Source organism: Petaurus breviceps, unplaced genomic scaffold, assembly GCF_028583685.1.
Source record: "Petaurus breviceps papuanus isolate PSGF00001 unplaced genomic scaffold, PetGlider_PUasm1.0 186, whole genome shotgun sequence".
NCBI lineage: Eukaryota > Metazoa > Chordata > Mammalia > Diprotodontia > Petauridae > Petaurus > Petaurus breviceps.
This window is the reverse complement of record NW_027185798.1, coordinates 5,100,008-5,120,474: the sequence shown is the minus strand read 5'-3', so window position 1 is coordinate 5,120,474 and position 20,467 is coordinate 5,100,008. Positions and strand designations below refer to the sequence as shown.

At 42.0% G+C, this 20,467-nt stretch overlaps 2 long non-coding RNA genes across 16 annotated transcripts in view; one reads left to right on the top strand and one right to left on the bottom strand.

Moving 5' to 3' along the window:
- Positions 1-17,432, bottom strand: part of LOC138162344 (uncharacterized) — an 84,747-nt gene extending 67,315 nt beyond the window's left edge. For 9 of the 15 annotated variants that reach the window (XR_011168611.1, XR_011168603.1, XR_011168606.1 and 6 more), the window contains exons 1-4: positions 17,117-17,428; positions 13,782-14,007; positions 6,207-6,725; positions 4,414-4,617 (exon numbers count right to left, since the gene is read on the bottom strand). This is a non-coding gene — a long non-coding RNA (uncharacterized lncRNA). Of the gene's footprint in view, positions 1-4,413; positions 4,618-6,206; positions 6,726-13,781; positions 14,008-17,116 lie in introns of all 15 variants that reach the window. The other 6 variants (XR_011168600.1, XR_011168602.1, XR_011168610.1 and 3 more) reach the window with 4 other exon arrangements.
- LOC138162066 (uncharacterized) overlaps positions 1-20,467 on the top strand; it is a 127,236-nt gene that overhangs the window by 99,611 nt on the left and 7,158 nt on the right. Inside the window, exon 2 of the long non-coding RNA XR_011168525.1 lies at positions 18,923-18,986. This is a non-coding gene — a long non-coding RNA (uncharacterized lncRNA). The remainder of the gene's footprint in view (positions 1-18,922; positions 18,987-20,467) is intronic.

The window sequence follows — 20,467 nt, the reverse complement described above, 5'->3', positions numbered from 1 at the left end:
CCTCCCTGCCTCCCTCCCTCCCTCCCTCTGCTGCCCTTGTACAAGGGGACTTCAGTGTAGATATGGATGCTCCCTCCAATGCCCTAACTTTCCAGTTTCCTGATCTACTCATTCCCTATGACCTCCTCCTGCTGCACTCCACTTCAGCTACACAGTGATGGCCATGCCCTTGACTTTGCCATCACTCACAAGTCTCCCATACATTCTAGTTTGGGAGGCTGCCTGAGTGAATGGCGAAAGCAGGAGAAGGCTCTGCATAGAGGAAAAGGTGGAGCATTAGTGGTTCAGGAGAAACCCGGGTTCTAACAAGGCTTTTGTCATTTCCTGTCTGTGTGATGACAGGTGAGTCACCTCACCTCCCCAGCCTCATTTCCCCCATCAGTTTGTGTGCACGTGGGATTTAATGGTGCAGAGAACTCTGGCGGAGCAACCACTCTCCACCAATTCAGAGCAGCATCTATTCAGCAACTGAGTCTTACTGATTTGCTTGGGGAGCCTGAGAGGTTAGTGACTTATACAAGGTCACACAGCCAGGGTATTTCAGAGGTGAGATCTGAACCCAGATCTTCCTCACTCCACGGCTAGCTATGTATTCACTACCATCTACTGCCTCTCCATCTATGTACCGGGAGGCACAATGTGACCTCTGCTTCTTACCTCGAAGGACTATTGAGAGGGGCAGATGAGATCATTTCAGACACTTTTCCATAGCAGTGTGGCCCTGGGAAAGTCACTTAACCCTGTTTGCCTCAGTTTCCGTATCTGTAAAATAAGCTGGAGAAGGAAATGGCAAACCCCTCCAGTATCTTTGTCAAGAAAACCCCAAATGGGATCACAGAGAGTTGGACATAACTGAAAATGACTGAACAAAAGTATTTATTAAGAACCTCAATGGCGCTTAGTAGATGGCAGCTGTTGGCTGTAAGTCACAAAGTACGAACAGCTGCCCCTGAGAAGGAAGCACGCTAGGTGGTCAAAACTGGCTGATGACGCCACAGATGGTGTCTGAGGTGTCCTGTCAGTATCAAGTCACGTGAAGAAGAATTACCTAATCGTGGAGCTCGGAAGGAACCAATGGTACCTTTCATATAGTGGTAACAACAATAACAGTATAAGTAATAATCATGAGGAAACTAGGTTATAGAATGGATGGATAGAACACTGGGCATGGAGATGGGAAGACAAGTTCAAATCCAACCTCAGATAGCAGTATGACCTCGACCAAATCACTAAATCTCTGTTTGCCTCAGTTTCCCCAACTGTAAGAGGGAATAGTAACGGCACTTCCCAGGGTTGTTGTGAGGATCAAGTGAGATAATACTTACAAAACATTTAGTATAGTAACATCTCACACAGTAAGTACTTAATGAATACTTTTTGTGTCCAGTCGTTTTTTAGTTTTGCTCAACTCTTTGTGGCCCCATTTGGGGTTTTCTTGGCAGAGAAACTGGGGTGGTTTGCCAATTTCCTTCTCCATCTCATTTTACAGATGAAGAAACTGATGCAAACAGGATTAAGTGACTTTCCCAGGGTCACACTGCTAGTGTGACCAGAACTAGTGAGGTCCTATTTGAACTCATGAAGATGAGTCTTCTTGACTTGAGGTCCAGCCATCTTTCCACTGCACCATCTAGCTGCCCTCGATAAATGCTAGCTATTATTGTTATTAATATCAATAGCATATAATGTTTATATAAAACTTTACAGTTTTATATTTTCTCATCTTATTCTTTTAAAAATGTGAAGAAGGTTTATGGAGTATAAAATCTCCGTGTCATAAATTAAGGGAAATTAAGTGACTTGCTCAGGATTGCACGGCTAGTAATTGTCTGAGGTGAAATTGGAACTCAGATCTTCCTGACTCCAGGCACAGCACTCAATCCACTGGGCTACCTTGCTATAAATGCTTGCTGATTGACTGACCTTACAAGCCAAAGTGTGGGAGTAAAAATTGACTTGGTAGTGGGACTGATTCCTGAATGTGTCGAGCAACTTAGGGGAAATCCACCGCCCCTGTAATTTTCTTTTAAAATTCATTATTTCAGTGCATTTTTATTTATCCAACCTAATATTGTACACTGGCCACATAATCTAGTTTCTAAAATGTCTTGTCTGAAAAATAGTTTCAGTTTCAAGGGATGTACATTGAAAATAGGCACATAATTACATTCACATTGGTCTCATCCATATAAATGAGTGCAACTAAGGTTAAGTTATAATTTTATCCTTACATTAATGGGAAAAATACTCTGTGTCACCAAAAGTCAGTTAGTCTTTCAACAAGTAGAGTTTCCAGTGGTTTAAAAAGTCTCTATCAAATGGGCCAAATGTCTCATCCTTTATGGTACACTGGAAAGAGTGAGCTTGGCTCTTAGGAGAGAGAAGCTGGTTAAATCCCACCCCCTTTCATGTTTCAAGGCCAATCAGGGCCTCCACTTTATTTCCTCTGCCTTTTTTAACTCTCTGTAGTCTGGTTGCTGACCTCATTATTCAATTGAAATTGCTTTCTTCAAAGTCACTAACAAGCCCATAATTGCCAAAGTGAATGGCCTTTCCTCAGTGCTCATCCTTCTTGACCTCTCTGCAGCCTCTGAGACGGTCACAGATCAGCCTCTTCTCATTAATATTCTCCTTTCTTGAGCTTTTCATGACACTGCTATTTCCTGTCTGATTTTTCCTTCTTAGTCTCTTTTCCAGGCCACGCTCACTAATATGGGGCCCTCAAAGGCTCTGGCCTGGACATTCATTTTTTTTGTTAGTTTCTCCTATATTCCTTTGCTGGGTGATTTCATTAGTTCCCATGCATTCAATTATCATCTATATGTGGGTGATTCACCAAACTACGTATCCGTCTCTAACCTCTCTACTGACCTCCAGTCTTGCATCTCCAAATACCTATTGGAAGTCTTGAACTGGAGAGGTAGTTAGGAGGGCAGACCCAAGATGGCGGTGTAGAAGGCAGGACCTAGTTGAACACCCCCAACATTTCCCTCCAAACAACTTTAAAATAATACCTCAAATAAAATTTTGGAGAGGCAGAGACAGCAAAAGGACAGAGGGGGACATTTTTCTAGATTAAGACAATTTAAGAGGGGCATAGGAGAGTCTGTAGCACTACAGAGGTCTGTAGGTGCAGGCCTGGATGGAGGTAGAAGTCGTAGGCCTGAAATGTAGCCATTACAACAGCAACACGGCAGCAGTAGCAGCAGCAACTTTGGTAAGAGAAAATTTGACAGTCAAACAGAAGTGTAAAGAGAATCATAACATGAAAGAGGAACCAGAAGGGACTCAATGGAGTCAAACTGTTGACATTCCTGTATGCACTGATAGAGGGTACAAGTATGAGTTAATTGTGTTGGGATGATCTCCAAAAGGAGAATGTGGGGGTGACAAAGAGCAAGGCACTGGGAGAAGGGGAAAGGGAGAGGGAGGATGGGACAATTTTCTCCCATAAAGGAGGCAAGAGAGAAAGAGCTTCTATAGTGAAGGAGAAAAAGGGGAGGCAGTTAATGCTTGAACTTTGTGCCCATCAGAATTGGTCCAAGAAGTAAGAATGTGTATGCACACTGTTGGTATAGAAATCAATCTCACCCAATAAAAAGATAAGGGGGAGGGGGATAAGAGATGCGGCATAGCATAGCAAGGGGACCAGTGGATTGGAGGAGGCCGTGGTCAGAAGCAAGACAGACTCTTGAGGAGGGACAGAATAGAGAGAGAAGGATAAACAGAGGAAAATGAGATGGGCAGAAATTGATAATGATCAAAACTAAATGTGAATGGGATGAGCTGACCCATAGAAGAGGGCAGAGAGGTGGCAGAGTGAATAGAGCCCTGGGCTTGGAGTCAAGGAGACTTAGCTTTGACTTCAGATCTTGCCTCAGATACTAGCTGTGTGACCTGGGGCAAGTCACTTCACCCTGTGTGCCTCAGTTTCTCATCTGTCAAATAAGCTGGAGAAGGAAATGGTGAACCTCTCCAGGATCTCTGCCAAGAAAGCCCCAAATAGGATGATGAAGAGCTGGTTTTCTTCCTTGTCTCAATTCTCTACTCACACTAAATTCACCCTCCACTTAACCATCAATTCTACCTTTTTAAGAAAAATTTCAAGTGACTGGTAGAGAGTGAAGTTTCTGCCAAATAACAGAAAAGCTTATAAAATTCAAATTGCTATCCCTAGGAAAAGAAGTGTTTAAAGGGCCTTCGAGGGGTGCTTGAGGTATGCTTTGGAAGAAATGATTCACAGAGAAAACCAAAAAGAGGAAAAAAATAGGATGAAACAGAGGAAAGTTCTACCCCAAGTTCTGGGTGTCAGAGAAGGATGGTAAGAAGGACCCCTGAACCTCTGAAGTATTGTAACAGGCAAGAAACTCAATCCCATAGAAGATAGATTTGGACTCTTTGAGTAAGACTTACCAGGTTTTTGTGGTTCAAAATGATGACAAGGACCCACAGATGCCCCCAAAGTCTCTTCAATATTGGCCATCAAGGATCAAGTCAAGGTGGTTGAAGGGAACCATCTCTTCTATATGTTGACCTCCCATGAAGAGCAAGAAGGTCTGCTTTCTTCCCAGGTGGTCTATCCAGGGTGTAGCAGATGTCTTCTGGAAATTGTGAAACCTGGCAACCACAATGATATAAGGCAGGGTGAGCATGAGAAGTAAGAACATATGGATTTGAATTCTGGCTCTGTGAGTTATTGTGTGACTGAGCAAATCCTGTCCCCTCTTTGGGCCCCAGTTTCAGTGACAAGGTTTGGTTAGATGACCACTAAAGTCCATTCCAACTCTAATATTCCATAATCGTACAAGACTAGATTCTAAATAAAAAGCTTGCTAGTGGAGAGTGAACTGGCTTTGAAATCAGGAAGCTAGCTTGAAGTCCTGACTCCAACACATAATGGCTGTGTGACTCTGGCCAAGTCACTTTTGTTTCACCATTCAGAGCCTCAGGACACTCCCTAACACCAGAAGTTTCAGAGAAGGTGCCAGCCTGCACTGGCAGAGGGAGTTTCCTCATCCAGGAGTTCCCTACATAAATGAAATCACAGGTCCAATTCTCATTCCATTCGAACATCATGGCATAAAAGTACTTTTGTTGATGTCGTTCAGTCAGTTTAGTCCTGTCTGACTCTTCATGACCCCGTTTGGAATTTTCTTGGCAAAGATACTAGTTTGCCATTTCCTTCTCTAGCTTATTTATTTCACAGATGAAGAAACTAAGGCAAACAAGGTTAAGTGAGTTGCTCGGGGTCAGTGAGTATCTGAGACTGGATTTGAACTCAGGTCTTCCTGACTCCAGGCCTGGTGCTCTATCTGCTACACCTTCTTGCTGCCCACTGTGTGCCTAGGACTAGGTAAATAAGTCCAAACTCAATGCTTTGCTGTCTAGAACACGATGATAGGGCATAGAGTTAGGACTTGAAGAGACCTATCAGACCCCTTCATTTTGCAAATGAGGAAACTGAAGAAACTTGTCTCAAGTCGCACACAGAACCACAAGGTCATTACTTTAGTGCTGACAACCACCTCATTTAGTACAAACCCTTCTTATTGCATAGATGAAGGACTCGCTTCTTATTCAGTGAAAAGGTGTCTCAGAAGAAGAGAAGAGAGATGAGTCATATGGACATGCCCTCCTTGGTGGCTAAAAATGGGCTAGAAAATTGGGTTGTTAATGACAGAGCTGCTGCACCTGTTGGCAAAGTTCACCCTGCAGCCCTTGGAGTCATGGAGAAGGAATTCCCAGCATGAAGAAGGCAAATCATATGATGATATCACAGCCCCAACTTTTCATGGGAGTTATGCATTCCACCATGTTAATGCTCAATGTGTGTGTGTGTGTGTGTGTGTGTGTGTGTGTGATGTTTGGTGGGAGAGAAGCTGTTTCCATTCCAAAAGCTTTCTGCCACTCCAAAAACACTGGGACTGCTTTGGATCCAGAAACCTGAGACCCGTGACAGGTGGACTCTGTTTACCATATTGCAGGCAACTGCCCCGCACAGATGAATTCAGACTCTCATTGGTTCCAGATAGATTTTGCCATTTTCCCACAGATTTCCCAACATTAATTCATGCAGGTTAGTGAGTTGTTCAAAACAAGCTTTGACTTTTTTAGGGAGTCAGAGAGATTCACTAAGTTTTCCTCCTTGAATTAAGAATTCATATCTAATAATAAAATAACCATGTGACTGTTTCAGATTTCACTACCAAGTGGAATTGGACACGGAGAATCACCAAGATAAGATTGTCATTTTTAATGTGGAAGTTGAGCTGACGGGGTTGGGTATGGTGGGGTTTTCCCCCCTTCCCTAAAGATAAAAGCTTATTGTGGGTCTGCTTTCAACCAAGCACTTGTGAATAGAGCCATGGACATTTCCCAGTGAAAACAGAGAAGGTTGGGGCAGTAACTCCAAGCCGATCTTGGAAAGCAGCAGGAATTTCAGAAAGATGAGATGAGGCACGCACAGCTCAGGTCCCAAATTGGGGTCATACAATAAAGTAATGGCCGTGTGGATTCTAGTAACAGAGTCTCTTCCCACAGAGCCCTGGAGGGGCTGCCGAAAAAGAGTTCCTGTAGCTGCCGCAATCTGGAGCCAGCGGATACCAATGGTACCAGTCACATTGTTTAGTCCTATCATCAATGCTGAAAGAAAGCTGTGACTGGAGGAAGATGATCCGGGTTCCCGTTCTGGTTCAGATGCCTGCTAACTGTCTCAGTTTCATCATCTGTAAAATGAGGGAGGAAATTGAACTCAGCACCCTCTAAGATCCCTTCCAGCATTAAATCTACAATCCTACATTTCTGTCTCAGTCATTTACCAGTTGTGTGACCTTGGGTAAATCATCTAACCTCTCTCAGTCTCAGTTTCCTCATCTGTAAAATGAGGGTTGTTGGACTTGATATGAGCTCCCTTTTAATTCTGATCTTATCATTACCAGCATTATTTTCCTACCAAGAAAACATTTTAAAATTAAGCAATTATTTTTCCCTCCTATCTTTGCTCTACATTGTCCTTCCCCCCCTCCCCCCGCCCCATACACACACATCATGGAAAAGAAGAAAAAAAGGTTTTGTATCAAATAACAAGCCCTCTGTATAATTAAGACTAAAAGGACATGTACCTATCCCTATAGATAATCCAATTAAATTTTATTTCCTTAAGTTACTATCTTGTTCACTAATCATAGAATCATAGATTCACAGATGGGTGAGTCCTTGGAGGGTATCTGTCCTGACCTCCTCATTTAACCTCTGAATAAACGAAAGCCCATAAAAATGAAGTGGTTTCCTAAGTCCTCTGTCTGACTGAATCTGGAGTTCTTCTGTTTCCATCAATCCACCTTTCAATCACTTAGGGCCTGAGTCTTGCCTCCCTACCCAGACTGGGAATCCCTCAAAGACAGGGAAATTGGTGTTTTCTTCTCTTTCCATAGTGTAACCAACCCACCAATCACGCAGCTGAGAGGAGAATAGACTCTCACTTCCTACTTTGTGATTCATTTCTTGTTTCTTCTACTGAAATGCCCCTACGTGTCCTTTGGGTAATGTTGGCCCACATCTCGTCTCCCTCCCCTTCTTGCTGACCCCATTTCCAAGTCACATTTGACTTCCCTCCTCCCAAGAGCTCCTGCAGACAAGGCGAAGGCTTGGGGCTGATTAGCGGACCATGACCGTGAGGTTGACTCGGCATTGTCCCTCTCTCATGTCAGCCTGTTCCCAGTGTCACTTTCATGAGCTTTCCCCCTTTTCAATACCTTGGCTGGCGAGAACCAAGTCCCTGTACTTTCTCACGGTTTGTGTTACAAATACTATGCTTGCTTTAATGACTGGATTAATTAACTATATCAGAAATTACCCTTCTCTGTTTTCTTATTTTTCTCCTGCTTTCTTTCTGTCAAGATCCCACTTCAGCATTGTCAAGCATTCCCCCTCTTCTCCCTTCTCCTCCCTTGGGATTGCATGCATTTTCAAAAATACTGAACGCCAATTAATTTGTCTAATTTACATGAAAAAGTGCAGAAGATGTCTTTTTACATAATTAACTATATTTTGCAAATCATTAAAACTCTTGCAGCCCTGCACACAATAGGCACCCATTTACTTCTTGGGAGATAAGTACCTTTTTCTGAGAGGAGCAGACAGAGAATGTGGCAAGCTAGCGGAGGTGAGCATTTTGTGTGTTGGTGATACATATTCATGAGGAGAAGCAGAGTCTCCATTCCTGCTTGGTGGGAGCCCCTGCCTGGTGGCCTCAAAAGGGTTTATTCTGCAAGTGTTAATTTTGCAGAGGACAGAGGCGGGGTTCTTTAAAGGAGCTGGGGGTGAGAGAACCATTAGCAGCCTGGCTGGAGGGAAACAGCCCAGCCCTACCCCACAGCCCTCCCTCTGCACCAACTCCCAGCACTCTCTCCAGTACTCAGGATTCAGGTCTCACACTGCCCTGGGTACGCAGCCTTCGGCTAGTTAGTTTCTCTTACTGACCAGATTGCAAACTGATCACATTTTAAGGGCAGTGGGATCTCCTAGGGAATACAAACTCCTAGAGGACAAGAACTGTTTCCTTTCTGTCTGTCTCTGTCCTTCAGAGCCCAGAACAATAGCTGACACATAGTAGGTACTTAAATTCTTATTGAATGAAACAATAGAATACAAGTTCTTAAGTCAGGGATTATTTCATGGGATTATAAACATAGAGCTGAAAGGCACCTCTGAGGCCTCTGAGTCCAACATCCTCATTTTACAGATGAGGAAACTGAGGCATAGAGGTTACCTATGTACGTTGCCTGAGGTATCACAGCCAATTCTGAGGTAGGATTCAAACCCAGCTCTTCCTGAATCCAAACCAGGCACTCTCTCCACTATGCCATGTTCACTCTCCTATTGCCTCTGCCAGTACATGTCTGCCCAACATTGTCCCTAGTGCCTAGTACAGTGCCTGCCACATAGTAAGTAATTAATGAATGCTTTTTAAACTTTTCCTTTACTTCCTTTCTCCTTCTTTCCCTTTTCTTCTTCAATGACTGGCATACCCTAGGTGTTTAATAAATGCTTGTTTATTGTTTGCTTGGCATCTTTGCAGACAATGGAGCACAGTGAAGGGGGTGTGTGCTTGACTCGGGAGTCAGAGAGGCTGAGTTCTAGGCCCAATTCTGCTGCTTAGTACCCATGTTACTTTGGATTTATCAGTAGTTCTCTGCTCTCATTTTAAAGGACGCCAAGAGAGTGCAAAGCATTGCCTACAAAGTGAGAAAACCTGGCTTCCTATCCTGCTTTTGATGCTTATGACGCAAGTCACTTTGACTCTCGAGGCCTCAGTTTCCACATCTGTGAAATGGGGAAAAGTTGGGTTAGATGAGTTCTAAAGTCTCTCCCAAGTCCTAAGATGAATGAGCCTGGAAAGTAGAACTAGGGGCAATTAGTATTAATTTATGGGGAGGCAGGTTTAGAGTAAATGGAAGACAACAATTCATAACGATCACAACTCCAGAACAGTATCGTGAGCTGCCCATTGAAGTATTAGTTTTCTCTTTCCTGGAGGTCTTTCACTGGTAAGTGGATGACTGCTCATGCCATCAATCAACATGCCACCAACACATAGTTCTTAAGCCTTGTTATGGACTGGGCATGCAAAGACAATAATGAAAAAATTACTCCCTGTCCTCAAGGTTCTGACAGTTTGACTCAAGTCTATGGACAGGTCCTAAGCACCTATTGTTTTTCAGGGATGGGGCCAAGCGCTACAAACACAGCGGTGTTGTCCTCCAGGTGCTCATACCCTCTGAGGAGGGAAGAAAATGTACTAGGTACACAGAGAAGCAAATACAAAGTAATTTCTAACTGAAGTGTGTTTTACTGAGGTCTTTTCCAAGGATCCAAATGGAACTCTAGAGAAAGGAAGAGCTCAGTCACGTGACTAGAATGTAAGCTCCTTGAGAGTAGGGCTTTTAAAATTCCTATCCCTAGTATATAGCCCAGTGCCAGGCACATAGGCCCTTGATAATTGCTTCATAAATTGACTGGTTTTGGACAAGACACTAAACCTCGTTGATTCTTGCTTTTCTCTCCCAGAAATGGGTATAGTAATCCTTGACTATCCCTACCTCCCAGGGTTGTCATGGAGATTCAGTGAAAGAATGCATGTAAAAAATGTTAGACCTGTAGAATGCTATGTAAATGAAATCTGATAATATTCCCTTCCACTGAGATTGCATCAGCTCAGCTACCCCCAGGTCTTCTCATTGTTATTTACTGCTGTCACATACACCATCCTGATACTGAGGCACAGCTTTCTTCTATACCTCCCCCATCATCCCTTGGGAAAACTTTAAAAACTGACTGGCTTCAACTGAGTTTTTAAGTCTCCCCTAGGTCTGATCCTTTGGCCTTTTTTCTTCTCTCTGTGTCTAGAGACTCTGACTTAGAACCAAAGAATCACAGACTCTTGTTTGTCTCCTTCAGCCTTTCATCCAATGGAGGAGTTATGTCATGGTAGAAAAAAAAGACTTCATCGAATGTCAGAAGACTTGGGTTTGAATCCTATCTCTACAATTTATTAGATGTCAGACAGAGATTAATTTTTTTCCTTTGTCATCAGGTAAAGCTTATGAACTTCATCAGATAATAACGTTTTTAATGTATCAAATAAAATACTCTAGATTTCAAAGGAAACCAATTCTACTAAAATAAAGGTATAATTTTTTTTCTCCCATAACAATTTCGTGGAACTCTTTCCAAGAGATTCATAGATTTCACATGAAGAACTTCTTCTCTACAAATTCTATAGGCTTCAGTTGCCTTTTCTCTAAAATCAGATTAACGACTATCTAGATTGACTCATGCAGTTATTGTAAGGATTAAATAGGATAATGTATATGTAACATGGGTGAATATGGCTATTGCTAGGGAGGATAGAGCTGATTCACCAGTATTTGCCACCACCCTCTCTTCTCTTCCCTATTCCCAATTCACTCTTTATGCCTGGGGATTATATAATGCCCTCCCTCCTCCCCATCCCAATTAGGGTCCATTCATGTCCTTTCTCTGTTAGTTTATTTAGTATATGTTAGATTAAAAGTTGAGTCATACCACAATAGCTCAGAACCCCCAGTTAGGAAAATACCTAACATCTGAACAGAGATTTAGGTCACTAATTTAAATCTATGTTTATCTCTGGCTTCTTTATGTTTGAAGCAAAATAATGATACAGAAAAACTTTAAGTAAAAGAGGTAAGCAGAATGTATATCATCGTGTCTGTTATTGAACAAGAATGGGGAAAGAAAATTAGGGGCTCCTCTCAGTCACTGAAGTTCCTTAGAACTACAAATTGTAGAATGACAGTCAATTCTCAAATCTCTATTATATCATAAAGAAAAAAAAAGATTTATCATAGATCAATAGCTGGAAGGGACCTCAGAGACCATCTGGCCCAACTTTCTCACTTAATGATGAAGAAATTGAGACCTAAAGAGATGAAATGCTTTACCCGGTCACAGGCAGTAAGCCTCCTAGATCCACCTAGAGCAAATATATAAAGACAGTGAGAGAAATATGGTTGAGTGGGCAGATCACATTAGAGTCAGAAGACCTGCGTTCAAATTCTGAGTCTTTTACTACTTGTGTAGCCGTGGGCAAGTCACTAAATTTCTTAAAGCCTCAGTTTCTTCACCTGTAAAATTAGGAGATTGGATTAGGCAGATTTTGATGTCCTTACCAGCTTCTGATTTGTGATTTTAAAAATCCTGTCTCCTCTCAGTATACTCTTCTCTAGCCTAAACACTATGGCTAAGTTCAACTATTATTCAATTATTCATGTTTCTGAACTCCTCACAATTCTGCGGTAAAAAGAGGGGCTATTTGTTGACCCCAGTCTAGACTTACAAAATGATTTAGAACACTCTGAATACCTTGATCAACTCCACCCCTCCCCAAAAAGAAAACAGAGGAGAGAGAGAGAGAAAAGAGAGAGGGGAGAGAGACAGAGACAGAGACAGAGAGAACTTTCAGCAACCAGGATCCAAGTTATCCCTTTTTCATATATACCCTCTTAGCTTGAGTTCTGGACTCTTTTCCCTGGACTCTATTTGTACTTATGGGAGAGTATATCACAGACTAATGTGAGAATACTCTGTACCAGTTGTTCTCATCATACTATGTTAACAAATACCTTTTCTAAAAACTACTCACAGCTGGTTGACTATAACAGTTTTCAATTGATATTTTTGGCAAGGAAGGGAAGCACACTCATGGAGGCTTGAGCCAATGGCATTAAAGAATCACCCTTGACCCTTCCTGGAGTGCCCCTAGAACCTTGAGGGGGAGATGTAGTCTTTCTCTGGGATCCCTGACTAGTCTGAGTGGAATTTGGGATAAAGATCTTCAGGGGTTATATGCCCATGTGAGTAAACACAAAAATATGTATAAAGTAAATGTGAAATGATTTGAATTGGAGAGGACCCTAAACATGGGAAGTGAAGATAAGGAAAGGCCTCATGTTGAAGTAATACTTGAGCATTCATTTCCAGGATGGGTCCCACGCTTTGAAATTATCCATCATCTTGCCTCTCTATTCACGAAGCTGACTGTCTCCCATCAGACTTTCCCCAACTCGTCAAGTTTTCTTGCTCCAGGAAGTTTCCCCAGATTGATTCTTCATTGTCAGCTGTGACTCCATCCTGCTTTCTACCCTTGCTGATCTTTTCTCTTTGACCTCAAACCCTAGATCTTGCACATTCCTGACATATTCCTCCAATGCTCTTTTGATATTATAAATCTACTGTTCTTATTTTGTAGTTTGTATTAACTCTGATTATAATGGTGCTAAGACTGAGTATCAACAGTTAGCCTTCAGCTGTGAATTAATAAGTGGATTATCACTGTATATATTATAGACAGGCACCAACAAATCTGTTAGAAAATGCTGGGACCCAGCTCAAACAGTAGAAAAAGGCTGTCAAGACAGTGGCCTCAGAGCTGCGCAAAGAGCTTGAGGTCCAGAGGCTTCTCTACCTGAAAGAGAGGGCACATGTACTCCAGTGTTTTCCTTGGAAGTTAAATGACCACATTAACCACTGCAGTAGAATAAAATGCAGGTGTGATCAGAGAACCCAGATTCTCCAACCCCATCCTCCCAACAGCTGCTAATGCCATCCCTTCCAATGCTACCTTTCACCTGCTCTGTATTGATCTCATGCTGTTGATGTTTTAGTCCTGTCTGACTCTTTGTGGCCCCATTTGGGGTTTTCTTGGCAAAGATACCTGGAGTGTTTTGCCATTTCCTTCTCCAGTTCATTTGACAGACGAGGAAACAGAAATAAACAGAGTTAAGTGATCTGCCCAGGACCACATAGCTAGAAAGTATCTGAGGTCATATTTGAACTCAGATCCTCCTGATTCCAAACCCGGTACTCTCTCTGCTATGTTGCCTACCTGCCCATCTATCTCATGCATATACCTTTTTTTTTAATTTATAGGTTGAGTCCTCAATTAGCCTGGAAGATTTCTGAGGGCAGGGACTTTTAAAACTGTTTCTCATTTTTAAAAAGGTAGGAATAGGTAAGTGATAAATAAATGCTTCCAGGTTGATTGTCTGAGTTAGAATCCTGACACTGAGGCATTACTTCAATGCCCTTGATTAAATCCCTTCCCTGCTCTGGGCCTCAGCACTTCTCTGTAAAAAGGATGGGCTGGATATCTTCTTAGGTCCATCCTTTCCTATATTAGTGGTCCAATGAGCCCGGAATGAAAAGGCAGCCTCAGTTTGAGATCACCTTGTTTTACTCACTCTAGGTAAAAGCAGGAAACAGACAAATTCAGTGACTTTCCTAAGGTCACGTGGCTGGACACAGCGATGTATCTGGTGCCAGAGCCATGATCCTCTGGTTCCAGGCTGGTACTTTCCTACCACATTGGCTCAGTGAAATTCAACTCAACCATTCTGTGCCACGTACTTGGGGAAATGCTGGACAGGAGCTTATCTTGATTGGAGATGGCATTCATATCCATGAAAACTGGAGAGAAAAACACAATGCTGGAGCTAATAACACATTGGCTTGGTTATAAACCAGCACTGAAATATACATTTAGAGGGCTAGGGAAAGGAATGTGTCCTTGGCTGGGGATGAGGCCATGTTCCCTCTGGGACCACTTCCTCCAGAATTCTCTATGAGAATGCAGCAGGTGTGGATGGCATCTAGGAAGGCAGGTGGTACGTACTTGGACAGAAATCTTATGAGAGCAGAGGGAAAAAAGTAAGATTCAAGCCAGGAGCTGCTACGCCAAGGATCCTGAGAGCAATAAGGGAGGTTTCAACAAAAGCTGGGAAAAACAGAGAAGAGAAAAGTGTGGAAATGGACATGGAGTCAGGATGCTGTCCCGCGTCCCGTGGCTGTGTCTAGATCGAGCTGCTGTAAACAGGAGGCTTCCCCGTCAATTATTCTGGTGTTAATCTTAGCACAGAGAGGCAGAGTAGTGACAGAAGTGTCAAACCCATGGTCTGTGGCTACAACATTCCAGTGAGGCCAAACCAGACAAAAATGTAATTGGGACATATTTAGCAAAGCAAATAAAAATATAATAAAATATAGATGATGGTAGTTTGTGGTTTTCTAAGTCAATACAAAGCCCAAAGTTTCTTTCCATTTCCAGTTTGGCACTGCTAGTGTAGTGGATAGAATTGCAAAAGGTAAACACTTAAATGTATGTTGAAATGAATTCAGGTTGAAGTTCAGAGAATTTTAGATAATTAATTAGATTATTGATTAATTATTTAATTATGATATTATAATATTATAATTGCATTTTATTATTAATTGTTAATTAATTAGATAATTAAGTGGAAAGAAGAGATATTAATTCTGGGAATTTGATCCTTGGAATCATCATTACTTGTGATAAATTGTTAAGGGTGCTAAATTGTGGGGCTTAGTGTGAGGATAACCATGAAACTGTACAGGGTATTTCATTTTGTGTCTGGAGCGTTTAGCTATGGTGGCCCAGACCCTTACATTAATGACCATGGAGCTTAATCTGATGTCTAAGAATCAGGGAATAGAGGCTATGGGTGCATAAGTGCCAATTTCGGTTCTGCCTCTGGCACAATACATTTTTAGGGAACTACTCATAATAACCAAGGATCTGCCACTGATATTAATTGATAATCCCCCATAACCAGCCTCCATACCTTAGTTTAGTCACCTCTAAGGTGGGAAAATAGAAGTTACTACAGAGGAAACTTGAGGATTAATATGTGAGTGTAGTTTTTGCTCCCAACTGATCTCTGACATGTACCATGTGATCCTGGACAAATCACAACCTTCCAAGGCCCCCGATAATTGTCAAAGGCTCTAGGTAGCAGAGCAGGTGAGGATCTACTTTTATAGAGAGAGTTTCCCCACTGGAACTTCCTTACTAAGACAGTGAAGTGACAGTGTAATTGAACCTTTAGGACACTGAGTGTCGAGCACGTGCTGCTGTAGCCAAGGGAGGCTTCCTGGAGGAAGACCCGAGTTAGAGCTTGAAGAATGCCCCAGATAGGCAGAAGGGAGTTCAGAGCCCTTCTGGTCCAGAGAAAGTACAAGGACAAAGTCTGAAAAACGAGGAGAATCCAGTTCTTGTCCGCCAAGAGCCCAAGGAAGTTTTATCAATGAGTAAATAGCTCAGGTAACTCCAAGTCTACACAGATTAACTGGACTCTTATAAAAGACCCACTAGAACCCCTACTCTCCTTCACTGCGCATGTCTTTGGACATTTTCACTTGTTCTGGGCCTGAAAGAACCTATCCTTTCTCCCAGAAAAGAAAAAACTTTAGCTCCGAAGTATATATGTCTAGGTCTTTTGCAAAATGTGGGATTTGAAGTGTCTTAAAGGAAGCTAGGGAATTCTGGAAGTAGAAACAGAGAGGGGAAACATTCCAGGCACAGGGGATGGGCAGCAGAAAGGCAGAGTTGGCAGACAGAGTGTTGTGGCATTCTGTGTCCTTCTTAGGAAGGTTTTAGCAGTAAAATGGATATTTTAACTATTTTTTTCCTAGATGACTTCTACCCTCTCCACTCTAAGTGACTTGGAAGTAATTATATATTATATAATTATATATATATGATATATATTTATATTAATCATTCATTCAACAGATATTTATTATGATCCTAGGATCTCGGTGTCAGGGTCGGCAGAGAACACAGTCTGAGGGTTGGAGCATAGATCCAGTATCAGATTCCCCCTCCCATCCTTCCACCACATGAAGACAATGAAGACAACTCACGAAGACAACGTTAGGGAAAGAGTCACTGTTCTTGGAGGGAGCAGAGGAGAAGGGAGTACTCCCAGCCATGGAATCCCAGAGCAGGTGTAGGAAGGATTGAAATAACAATGGGAATGTTTTATCGTCCCTTTCATGTAGGAAGAGATGGACCATACATATGGCAATGGAAAGGATGATCCTTCCATCTGTATTCTGGCTTACTTTACTAGTGGTAAATTCCCAAATGAAATTAAAATGGAGACTTTAAAACCCCCAGTCAGTCAAGACACTTAAGAACGATGCCTTCTTTAAGCTGCATAGGATGATGGAAAGAGGGCATGCTTTGGAATTGTTACATCTGGGTTCAAATCCAGTTCCTGCCATTTACACTGAGACTTTTGGCGAGTCGCATCATTTTCCTTGGACTCAATAGCTTACTCTTCTCTAAAATAAGGGGGTGGGACCAGGTGATGTCTAAGAGCAGAACCAAGAGCCTACGTTTCTGTAGCTCTCAGAAGTTCACCTAGGCCTTTTCAGCGCTAACATTCCCTGATTGTATGGTTCTAGTTATATCAAAAGTAATAAAAATATAGCAGAGGCATTCAAGTGATCTGGGTGAAATGGGACAAACCTTGGATTGGGGCGATTGCTCCAGACCCTGCTCCAGCTTAAGGCCCATGCATAGATCTAGAGACATAAGCCACGATCACCATCTGGCCCTTCTCATCTCACAGAGATGCGCTGCTCCCAAATCCTGCAGTTTGGAATTGGATTTTTTACTTAAACTTTCCATTATTCCACCATTCCCTCTGCCTTCCTCAAAGCCGACCAGATCTTCTCCTTTTCCCTCTGCTTATCTCCCCCATTGCAGCCTCACCTGCCACCATACCCAGTCTTCAGTGTACGATCTCCCATTTCAGTAAGCCATTAGCCACCATGCCAGAATCTTTGATTGAATATTTTCTGCTGTTCCCATGCTGATCATGCTCAAAGACCTCCAGGAGTCAATTTCTCCATTGCTGCTCCCAGGCTGCTGGTCATCACTGGAGAAAGTCACCAAATCTCATGGATTTCACTCGTTATAATTTAAGCTGCATAACCTAGGCTAGGCCCCCACAGCTGCTTGGCAGTCCTCATCTACATTCATTCATGCCTGCATCATTCCACACAACAACTGTTCCAAGACTTTTCCTCTCCCTTCCCACACCCAACCACATGTCCATCACTGACACTTATAGTAAATGATCCAGCCTGAGACCCTGACTTATCAAAACTTTGTATCTCCCCTCAGCGCCTTGAACAGTGCCCTGCACAAACTAACAAATTAATTATGTTAACAAATTAGTGATCAAATAATAATTAATAGTAATTTTATTAGTCACCAATGAGCATCAGTAAATACCTATTAAATTTTAATTTGAAAATTAAATATAACTATATAACTAGAGCAGGGATGGGGAGCATGCGGCCTTAAGGTCACATGTGGCCTTCTAAATCCTTAAGTGTGGCCTTTTGGCTGAATCCAAATTCTACAGAACAATTCATAAAGGATTAGTGCCATTAGTGAGTCCCCTCTCTCTTGCCTCTTGCATTTGTCCAGTGAAATTACTCTCCCTTAACTATGCCCAAAAGGTTATAAAAATGTGCATACCCTTTGACCTAGCAATACCCCTTCTAGGGCTGTATCGCAAAGAGATCATACAAATGGGAAAAGGACCTGTATGTACAAAATATTTATAGCAGCTCTTTTTGTGGTGGCAAAGAATTGGAAATTAAGGGGATGCCCATCAACTGGGGAATGGCTGAACAAGTTGTGGTATATGAATATAATGAAATACTACTGTGCTATAAGAAATGAGGAGCGGACAGACGTCATAATAACCAGGAGAGACTTATATGAACTGATGATGCTGAATGAGGGGAGCAGAACCAGGAGAAATTTGTACACAATTACAGACACATCATATCTGTGATGACTGACTTTGATAGACTGGACTCCTCTCAGTAATGCAAGGTTATAAGACAACTCCAAAGGACTCATGATGAAGAGGGCTATCCACATCCAGAGAAAGACTTATGGAATCTGAATGCAGATTGAAGCAAACTGTTTGTTCTCCATTTTTTGGTTTTGTTTTGTTTCCTTTTTTCTCATGATGCATTCCTTGGTTATAATTCTTCTTTACAACTTAACTACTGTGAAAATTTGTTTAAAGTGAAGGTATATGTAGGACCTATATCAAATTACATGCTGTCTGGGAGGGGGGATAGGGGGAAGGAGAGAGAAGGGAAGAAAAGTTAGAAACTCAAAAACTTGTGGGACTGAATGTTGTAAACTAAAAATAAATAAATTTAAAAGGAAAAAAAATTACTCCCACTTACATATTATAGCCCTTCAAATATTTGAAGTTAGCTACATTCCTTTTAGACCTCTCTTCTCCAGGATAAACATCAATATCTCCTAAGATCACAGATATAATGATAATAGTCTTCCTTTTTTTAATTTTTTTTAAAGCAATCGGGGTTAAGTAACTTGCTCAAGGTTACACGGCCAGTTATTATAATAGTGTGTACACGGCCAGTTATTATAATAATCTTTCTATAACACCCCTGCATTTGCAGAGTATTTCACAAACATTATCTCATTTGATTCTCATCATAACTCTGGAGATGGCTATTTTTTCAGATGAGGAAACTGAGGCACACAGAAGTGAAATGGCTTTCTCAGGGCCACACCACAAGCATTGGAGGTAAGATTCAAACTCAGTTCTGACTTGAAGTCTCAAGTTCTATGAGTATTTCACAGGCCAACTGCTGAACCATGCACAAGGAGCATCAAATATTTCAGGTTCAGATTTGGAAGGAAACAGCACACTCCAATATCCAGTGGTGGCCAAAAGGAGGTTTCTGTAGCCATGGCATGGGAGGGACATTTAGAGCAGAGAAGAGATATTCCCTGAGGATACAGTCGTTTCAATGGAATTCAGCTTTGCACGGCTGTTGTTGGATAGGTTCCAGGTCTAGCATCTGAAACTCAAGAAAAGACTCCAGCCCTTCCTGACTTGGCTGTCGTCATGCTCAGGGACCAGGAACCTGCATCAGCAGCCAAAACCTCAGTCTTATGGACGATGGTGATGATGATGATGAGAAATGACATTAATGATAAAAAGGACCGATGATATGCCTAGGCACTGCACTCAACACTTTATAAAGGGCATCTCATTGATCCTTGCAACACTCCGGGGAGGGAAGTGCTCACTGGGCAAACTGAGGTTAAGTGGCTTGCCCAGGGTCACACTAAGAGTGAATGTCTGTATACAGATTTGAACTCAGGTCTCCCACCTATACCACCTAGCTGCCTTTAATTAAATATCAACCATAGTTTAAATAACTTTTGATGAAAGGGGAAAAAAAGCTTAAGAGTCCTTGGATGGGACTTTAGGACATTGTTCCCACCAGTGGCTATCTAAATAGTTCAACCTTCTCATTTTACATATGATGAAACTGAGGTCCAACGGGGTCAAGCAATTGACCCAAGATCACACAGGATCTAAGTGTCAGAGTCAGGATTTGAATTCAGGTTCTCTGACTCCAAGTTCAGCACTCATCCCATGGTACCATTTTCTTCCCTTGATCTTCCTATGCCATGGTTATAGACCCCCTCTCTGTCTTTGTCACCAGTTGTTAAGATGCCGAGTCTCATTAGCTCTACCTCTGCAATATTTTAGTTTTTGGAATGAGAAGGGACCCCAGAAATCAGAAATCATTTCTTCCAAGTCCTCCATTTTAGAGATGAGGAGATTAAGAAGCAGGGGGTGGCTTGCCTGAGGTCCCATAGCCAGTAAAAAGGAGAACCTAGGTTCCAATCAAGGCCTTTAAAGCTTGAGTCCATCCATTATATAGGGAATCCTTCCCCTTGTACTCTGACCTATTTATTCTCCCAGAGAGCAGCAAATACCTTTGGTGAGTATATAGAACCTTAATGTGTAGCTATTGGGTAAGTGGTTCATTACTTAACGGATAATAAAAAATACAACCTAAACAATTACTATTAGTAAACTATGAAATAAAAAACAAAGAAACCCTGACATCTAAGACTGTCTGAAGCTTTGGGATACATACATGATTTTGGTCACTGGGTATGTGTGCATGCATGTGTGTGTTTGTATGTACATATTTGTGTGTGTATGTTTGTGTGTGTCTGTGTGTATGTGTGTGTATGTGTGTGTAC